We start from the raw sequence: 10,000 nt of genomic DNA, 5'->3' as shown, positions 1-10,000 counted from the left end.
TAAACTACTGTTACCCAGTACTGTTACACACTATTGTTACACACAACTGTTACAACTGTGTTACACACTACTGTTACACTGCTGTTACACACGACTGATACACTACTGTTAAACTACTGTTACCCAGTACTGTTACACTGCTGTTACACACTAGTGTTACACTACTGTTACCCACTACTTTTACACTGCTGTTACACACTACTGTTACACTACTGTTACACACTACTTTTACAATACTGTTACACACTACTCTTACACACTACTGTTACACTACTGTTGCCCAGTACTATTACACTGCTGTTACACACTACTGTTACACTACTGTTACCCACTACTGTTATGCTGCTGTTACCCACTACTGTTACACTGCTGTTACACACTACTGTTACACAGACCTGATTGATGTGCATTCATATGTCCAGTCAATCATGATTGCTACCATTCTGCTATTAGCCCCACCTCTCTTGATTATAATTTATTATAAAACAAAATGTTACACTTACTAGTGCTGCTCTGATGAGCATTGTGTTTTTAAATAAATACATTTTGGAAGCTAGGAGCAAAATGTGAGTCACAAAAACACATGCTGTTCTTTCTAAATGTCCGTTCCAGGTGTTCCAGTGGTCTTTGGCAAGGCGGATGTGGTTAAGCATGATAAGTGGGGTCCTCTTCTTTCTTACAGTTTAATGTAAGTTTGCAAGAATAGTTCCAAGTACAAATGCAGACTCTGTTAAGAAATCTCTAATTCTACAACCATCTTCTTAAGAAAATCTCCACTAAGCCCCTAAAGATGTAGTTATTATGCCAGCAGACGCAAAGTCACTCTTCGGATATGAATTCATTTGTTTCCAACACAATAGTTGGTGGGAAAACATGCAAGAAATGACTCTAAAAGAAAATATTTATAAATGATCTAAGCCACAATAAGCATAATCCAATCCAGTGGTTCTAAGAGCGAAACACCACTTTACTGCTCAGACATCAAAACTAGCGCCATCAAAACGTGCTCGCGGGGTTTGAATTAGCAGCAAAGCAAGCAAAAAACACCACATTTGTTATACTCCATGTATACTGCATTTAAAGCACCTTGTATGCTATTCTAGGTTTAATGTTAACGTCTCGTGTCTATTTAAACCCCGGGCCGTGTGTGCTCCCTTTGTTGGTCATTGTCGCTGCGTCTGTGTCTGTTCTGAGTATCATAGCCGTAACGTTGTTTTGTGTAATCGTCTAGTAATGTTTCGGTGTTCCGTGTTTAACGTTAAGTGTACAGTCATATTTTCCGTCAGTGTTATGTGTGAGTTCCACCCTTGTTGTGCATGTTTAATGCCATTAAATGTTTCACATTGTCAAGGGAGTCTGTGCGTCCTGCAGCAACGTTACAGTCAGAAACATCCTGTTTCTCTGGAACTTTACTACAATTTTAAATCTCTCTCTGCCTTTATATATATATATATATATATATATATATATATATATATATACGTAAGGTGTGGAACGCTCAACTTCCACAGGTCACGTAGTATGACCCGCCACGTGCAGTGGGAGGTCTTTGTTGACTGTGTCTCGTTTGTTACCACACCCATGTCATTCAGCACACACCTGCTTCTGTTTAGTCTTGTCACGTTTGTATGGATGTAAACCCTTGAGAGTGTGTGCGTTATTGGGACACAGCTCCTTCATCAGCTGTGCGAGCAAAGTGCTTCTGAATTAGTAGCAGGAGGAGCCAGTTTACATATGAGAAAGCAGATGTTTAAATCTTAACATTCATTCCATAGGAATCTAAAGTTTCAAGAGTATAAATGAGTTATTTTTCTTTGAGTTTCCTATTTCATTGCTGCCATAGCAACAACTGGCAATGCAAACAGACGTGTCATTAATGCGGTGTCCATTAGTATTAAATGCCTTGCCAGTGGAAATGACAAACCCTTAGTTCTGATGGTCTGAAGGTGTCCAACACACCAATCAGCAAGACTTCTCTTGGTTTCTCCAGTGTAAAACTGGTTACATCTCTTACAGTAACACAGTAGTCAACTCCTACAGTGTCCCTGTAAACTCTCTCTACCTCAGAATGTCCCAGGAAAGTCTCTGTACCTCAGAGTACCTGTAAACTCTCTCTACCTCAGAATACATGTAAACTCTCTACCTCAGAATGTCCCTGTAAACTCTCTCTACCTCAGAATACATGTAAACTCTCTACCTCTACCTCAGAATGTCCCTGTAAATGCTCTCTACCTCGTAGCCATTGTAGCGAGCATACCACTTGCTACTGTACACACACATTTTTGTCCATGAGTGAATGTAGATTTGTTATTGCTCAAGGTATTCCGAGAAAATACAGAAGAAGGAGGAACTTGGAAAGTCATTTCTATTGCTTCCATCCTGGTTAACTTGTTCATTAACTCATGACACCATATAAAAATCTTGGATAATTTTTTATTAGTGCCAGGTAGCTTTCTAAACTTTTCCATTCAGGCAGATGTCAGTGCATGCTGTTCTTAGCGTTCCATTCTGCGTGCGTCCTGCTTGAGAGACGGAGGGAGGTTATTGTGCCGAGGTGCCAAACTCTGTGTGTTTATCCTTTATTTCTTTAGCGGAGAGACAGGAAAAGAAGGAGCACATTGTAACTAAAGTGGACAATATAACTGCCATTCCATATAACACGATTTCAATTTCCGCCCAATGACACAAATGCAGCAGAAGGAATTCATACAGATGTGTGTGTGATATGAATATTTGACAGGGGTCCCTACTGAGCACGCTCTGAATGGGCAGCGTGCAGGGGCTGTGTGAACGCCCGCTACGCTAAACAGTCTGTTCTTCTGCTCCTGTTCTTGCTAATGCAGCCATGCACAAAACCTTTAACAACACACGTCAGGGTCGACCATTTGGAAATCAGCTACATCCAAGGACAGAGTGCACTGTATACATCATATAGCCCTGTACAGACACCCTGCTGGAAAGAGTCCATGTATTATAAATCATACGCGTGCTGTACAAGACCCAGTACTGAGGTCCTTATGTGGCCAAAGTAACAGAACTATATGTGTGGGCAAAATATAAAAACAATGGATTTTTATTGCCTTACCAGCCAGTCAAAACAATTTTGAAGAGAACAGGATGGAAAGTCAGAATAGAGGGGTAGCAGGGGGTGTAGAATCAGGAGAGAGGGGTAGCAGGGGGTGTAGAATCAGGAGAGAGGGGTAGCAGGGGGTGTAGAATCAGGAGAGAGGGGTAGCAGGGGGTGTAGAATCAGGAGAAAGGGGTAGGAGGGGGTGTAGAATCAGGAGAGAGGGGTAGCAGGGGGTGTAGAATCAGGAGAGAGGGGTAGGAGGGGGTGTAGAATCAGGACAGAGGGGTAGGAGGGGTGGAGAATCAGGAGAGAGGGGTAGGAGGGGGTGTAGAATCAGGAGAGAGTGGTAGCAGGGGGTGTAGAATCAGGACAGAGGGGAAGGAGGGGGTGTAGAATCAGGACAGAGGGGTAGGAGGGGGTGTAGAATCAGGAGAGAGTGGTAGCAGGGGGTGTAGAATCAGTAGAGAGGGGTAGAAGGGGTGGAGAATCAGGACAGAGGGGTAGGAGGGGGTGTAGAATCAGGACAGAGGGGTAGCAGGGGGTGTAGAATCAGGACAGAGGGGTAGCAGGGGGTGTAGAATCAGGGGAGAGGGGTAGCAGGGGGTGTAGAATCAGGAGAGAGTGGTAGCAGGGGGTGTAGAATCAGGACAGAGGGGTAGGAGGGGGTGTAGAATCAGGAGAGAGGGGTAGCAGGGGGTGTAGAATCAGGAGAGAGGGGTAGAAGGGGTGGAGAATCAGGAGAGAGGGGTAGGAGGGGGTGTAGAATCAGGAGAGAGGGGTAGCAGGGGGTGTAGAATCAGGAGAGAGGGGTAGAAGGGGTGAAGAATCAGGAGAGAGGGGTAGGAGGGGGTGTAGAATCAGGACAGAGGGGTAGGAGGGGGTGGAGTTTTGTTTTATGTTGCCAGGGTGTCTAATTAGCAGGTATCTATAGTCCTGGTGGACTGGGTGCAGAATAAAAACCAGATAAAAATACCTGATATGCAAATATGTGTGTGTGTGTGTGTGTGTGTGTGTGTGTGTGTGTGTGTGTGTGTGTTTGTGTGTGTGTGTGTGTGTGTGTGTGTGTGTGTGTGTATGTGTGTGTGTGTGTGTGTGTGTGTGTGTGTGTGTGTGTGTGTGTGTGTGTGTGCGTTTGTGTGTGTGTGTGTGTGTGTGGGTGGGTGTGGGAGTCTGTGTGTGTGTGTGTATTTGAATATATATCAAATAGCTTTTATAAGACATGAATAAAAACAAAAAGAAAAAAATATGGCAATAGTGAATAGTGAATAGTCAGCAAACACCCTAATGAATACTTACACTGGATAGTATATAGTATATAGTGTATAGTGTATAGTATATAGTATATAATTTATAGTATATAGTGTATAGTGTATAGTATATAGTTTATAGTATATATTGTATAGTATATAGTGTATAGTATATAGTTTATAGTATATAGTGTATAGTATATAGTGCATAGTATATAGTATATAGTTTATAGTATATAGTGTATAGTGTATAGTATATAGTTTATAGTATATAGTGTATAGTATATAGTATATATTTTATAGTATGTAGTGTATAGTATATAGTATATAGTGTATAGCATATAGTGTATAGTATATAATTTATAGTATATAGTGTATAGTGTATAGTATATAGTATATAATTTATAGTATATAGTGTATAGTGTATAGTATATAGTTTATAGTATATATTGTATAGTATATAGTGTATAGTATATAGTTTATAGTATATAGTGTATAGTATATAGTGCATAGTATATAGTATATAGTTTATAGTATATAGTGTATAGTGTATAGTGTATAGTATATAGTTTATAGTATATAGTGTATAGTATATAGTATATATTTTATAGTATGTAGTGTATAGTATATAGCATATATATGTATAAATAAATATACACTATATATATATATATATATATATATATATATATATATATATATACACACACATATATATATACATATATTCACACACACTATATGCTATATATATATATATATATATATATATATATATATATATATATATATATATATATATATACACACATATATATATATATATATACATATATTCACACACACTATATGCTATTCACACACACTATATACATATATAAACACACACTATATGCTATATATATATATATTATATTCAGAAATAACAAACTTCACAAGTTTGGTGAACTTTGTCAGGTACAGTACAAAATTCCTCATGGTTTACAATAAACAATCTAGGATTAAGGGGAAAATAGTTTTCAAATAGTTTTCAGTAGCTAAGCCACCTGTCTGTTTATATATATATATATATATATATATATATATATATATATATATATATATATATATATAAACAGACAGGTGGCTTAGCTACTTTACTTTTACAGTATCTTGGAGTGTAACATTGCTACTTTGTAGGAATGATCTGTTCATTTCTTACAAAAAGACAACCAACCAAAAAAAAAAAAAAAAAAAGATGTTTGAGAGGATGTTTATTTTCATCACAAATCTTTCACATGTTTCCATTAGCCTCTACTGTCCACTGGGCATGACTAGAGCATCACTGTGACTGCAGTCTGACAGGTGGTCTGCTAAGGAAGACATGTATGGATCATAATTATTGCTGTGTAATTCTGAGAGTACTCAGAAGACTCAAAAACACACTTGTTCCCTGGAAGGCACTCAGATGTCAGAGGCTTCAAGGATAGGTCATCAGAAATAACAAGCTTCACAAGTTTGGTGAACTTTGTCAGGTACAGTACAAAATTCCTCATGGTTTACAATAAACAATCTAGGATTAAGGGGAAAATAGTTTTCAAATATTTTGTTGAGAAATCAAACAGAACTCCCAATATATAGTACATGAGACACTACAGTCACGCAATGTTCAGCTAAAATATTTTAAAAGCAATTGACCTGTATTATGCTTACAAATGGACGTTGAAAAAAAACAAACAAAATGCAACACAACTTGCAAAAATGCAGCATAGAGCAATAAAATGACACATGGACAGCAAAATGAGGATAAATCTTAATTCACTTTGAACAATGTCCATCACCACAGAAAAGATGATATTATTCAGAGCGGATAATTGCACAGAGAGCGCACACGTCAACCGCACGTGTGACATCGAGCGAACGGAGGCGGGACGCGGGTGTGGAAAAGAGCAAAAAGGGTTAATAATCCAGTACCACGAAGTTGTAGTCGTAAGTAGCAGCAGGAGGCTGCACCATCAGTGCAGGTAACGTTCTCCAGCAGATGGCTGGTGTTAGGTGACCAGAACCAGACCTTGGTTAAAGAAAGGACTCTCTGCCCAGCTTTATGGCTGCGGAACACACGGACGTGCTCCCCGAGACGCTCGGCTCATCTGCGCAGACGTCCGTGGCCGCGAAACGTCAAGGACCGTCCGTCCCAGGAGGATTGAGAACAAAGCCAGGCAACCAGAATGAAATCGACCCTTTCTGTTCACAAACAGCCTCCATGTGTGAAGACATCTTGGACCAGCTGGGCAGGTCAAGGCACGCCAGCACTGACGCTTTTTTATCAGACGATCACTAGTCACGTGAAGTATTTCATGTTTTAAAACCACCACAAAAATGCAAGGCCTTGCCATTCATTTAAAAATTCTTAATGCTCAATCATTCAGTTCTTTAACTGTACCACTGGACTACGGACAGTAATGAATGTTACCCCGAAGAAGGCTCTGATCCTGGCTGAGCAGAAAACAGCGCAAGGCGTCAAGGCAGTGGAAATAAAATCTGGCCATTAATCTAACAAATGCGAGCGGAACATTGCCCCCCAGTATTGGTTGGCAATTCTTATTTGCAATGTAAAAAAAACAACAACAACAGCCTCCCCCGCCATAAAGAAAACACAATTTTGAACGCTTTTTATAAGGATGGAGGCTAACCATAAATGTTATTGGAGTGCAACTGAGGGCGAAAGAGAATGCTTGGGGAGTTGGGAAGTGTAACTATAACCCTGAGTTTTTTACTTTCCAAAAATAAGATTATTTTTATTTTAAATTTTGAGTGTTTTTACATTTTAGAAATGTATCAACAAAACAGCATTTTACAGCAAGCATGGGGGCCAGAGCAGACAGCAGGTGCTCCCTTGTTCGGCTCCGAACGCCGGTCCATTTATTATTTAAACACAGAAATAATTTGCAATACCTGATGGAACAGACGCGTATTGCTGAGCGTTTTGTTGTAGGCACTTGTTTTCTGTACAATATTTAGAAAAATACTGATCCATGTTCATCATAACAACACTAAACAAGCTCCCTTTATGACCCCACTGCATCTGACCCCACACCATCTGACCCCCCTATCTGACCCCACACCTGAGCACCGCCTGGCTGTGTGGAACATGGCGACATGACACCACGGGACTCTGGGAGCTGGGAACATCTTTCATGCCTGAGGTGTTACCCCACATCTTGCTACCACTAGATCCCTTGTCTCCTCCTGTAACTGAGCCGCAGATGAGACGTTTACAGTGTGTATGTTTTGAATGCGAAGAGTAAGCAAACACACACACACACACAAAGAGGACGTTGTCAAAGCTAAATGTCACAGTTGCCACAGTAACTGTGAGCATAGCATTAAAATGATGAGGTTAGATATTTGAGTCATACCATCATAAAGAACCTGCATATGTAACACATCCTTTAGGAACAGATCTTCATGTCCAGAGTGTTTTCTGGCTTGCATTTCCATTGTCTCCTGGACATTAAAGCTCTGCATGCATGCTGCTTGGTCAGTAACCTTGGATATGGTCATTAATCATTTACAAGATATTTATTACATATTTATAATTATACGCCGATTTGAACGTGAAGGAATCTCAAAATATTAAATGTTATTTGTGGTTCCTGTTCAATAATAATAATATTATTAATAATAATAATAATAATAATAATAATAAAAGCCTGTCCATCCATGGTGTCAATGGTCAAAGCCTGAGTCGTACCTCGAGTACTTCGAACCTCAAAGATAGACAGTTAGATCGGACAGGACAACTCCAGGCAGTTATAAATCTGTGTGACTGACCTCAGAGAGGAGACTGACTGGACGATCTGATCTCAGGTCAGTAATACCTCAGCACTTAGTGCTCCACAACACACATCCTTACTCTGAAAACATGTCATGAGAAGAGGGAAAAATATTGAAACAGTGCTGAAAATATCACGACTAGAAGTTTAAGTACTGAATGTTAAGCAGTACTGGAGCAGTTACTCAAAGGAAATAATATTCTTTAGCTTACTATTAAACTGCTTCATTTAAACTGTAACAGGAATAATTGACTATGTATGCCCCAGAAACACCAGTATGTACGTGACGTACTGCTTTACAGACATATGCATGCTGTCTGATTCGGTACTCTGACAGACTGCACATGAGGAGAAAGACGAGTTTCACTGGCTAATGAAATAAAAATAACGAGAACATCTTCACTTTCACCCTCACGTCTCTACCATACTGATCAACGTGCACAGTCACCTTGCACTATCCTCGCACTGATCACACCCACATATCATACTGAGTGTGTCATAGCAGACAACATATACACGCACGCTCACACGCACGTATGCACGCACACACACACGCACACGCATGCACGGATTCAGAGATTACATAAATTGAAAATGCAGTTTTCTTGATGCAATGTATGCTATATATATAGATTCCGTGTAATTAATATGATCTGTTTTGGAACATATGTGTAATGCATATAAAGTCACTGTGGGTACACAACCATTCCCTAACAATGCAGTGCTTTTGGGCCAAGCATCACAGGTGTGCAGATTAACAGGGAGGCTGCCGACAACCTGGCCTGATTATCATTCTAAATATGACAAATTGTGGAAGCTCAATGGTGGATTAAGTTGATTATTGATTATTGATCTGCTCTCTGGAATAAAGCTTTGGAAAGTTCATCAGGTGAGTGTGGTGAACAACAAGCTTTCTAAGACTACTGACACCTGAGTTGCATCACATCCTTAGATGTGTTTCATCAGAACACACAGGAGTTACTGGGCTCTAATGTGCTCTAAAGGGAGTTCAGTTCCAGTATTCCCAGTCAAAGCTCCCAGTGAGCCTTTCTGTTCACTGAAATTAATCACATAAGTTATGGTTTTCATGTCTGACATGAGATATGCATACCTTAGTCGACAGCCACCTGAAATAGGTCATGACTGGGTGCACATTTGGATTAATTTACCTAATCATGAACTGTATGTCAGCTGTTTTGAATCTACTTGGCATCCATGAAGGTAGTTACATCTGAAGGTACGCAGGTCTGAAGATAGATAGGTCTGAAGGTAGATAGGTAGCTAGGTCTGAAGATTTGAAGATAGTTAGATCTGAATGTAATTATATCTGATGGTAGTTAGGTCTGATGGTAGTTAGAGCTGAAGGTAGTTAGATCTGATGGTAGTTAGATCTGATAGTAGTTAGGTCTGATAGTAGTTAGGTCTGATGGTAGTTAGATCTGAAGGTAGTTAGAGCTGATGGTAGTTAGGTCTAATGGCAGTTAGATCTCATTGGTAGTTAGGTCTGATGGTCGTTAGGTCTGATGGTAGTTAGATTTGACGGTAGTTAGGTCTGATGGTAGTTAGGTCTGATGGTAGTTATGTCTGATGGTCCTTTTACTGTGTGCCCAAAACAGTCCCCCTGGAAGCTCTAAGGAAGATTCTGACCTCAATGGTGTCTGATGCCTTTACATTTTTAAGGTGTTGTTACAAAATCAAATTAACTTTTGACACTCGTACAAAATATTTTCTGAAGCATTTATACATACAATGACACGTAGGCATTCTTAACCTTTGAGGAAGGTTACCTGCACACGCCAGACAGTGTGCACATGTCCTGCACATCCCAGACAGTGTGCATATGTCCTGCACATCCCAGGCAGTGTGCA

At 39.9% G+C, this 10,000-nt stretch overlaps 1 protein-coding gene across 1 annotated transcript in view; it reads right to left on the bottom strand.

Moving 5' to 3' along the window:
• The window catches only part of grid1a (glutamate receptor, ionotropic, delta 1a), a 269,871-nt gene that overhangs the window by 53,448 nt on the left and 206,423 nt on the right, over positions 1–10,000 (bottom strand). The gene's annotated exons all lie outside the window — the stretch shown is intronic.

Source organism: Electrophorus electricus, chromosome 13 (genome assembly GCF_013358815.1).
Source record: "Electrophorus electricus isolate fEleEle1 chromosome 13, fEleEle1.pri, whole genome shotgun sequence".
Lineage (NCBI taxonomy): Eukaryota > Metazoa > Chordata > Actinopteri > Gymnotiformes > Gymnotidae > Electrophorus > Electrophorus electricus.
This window is presented reverse-complemented; position numbering and strand designations above follow the sequence as displayed.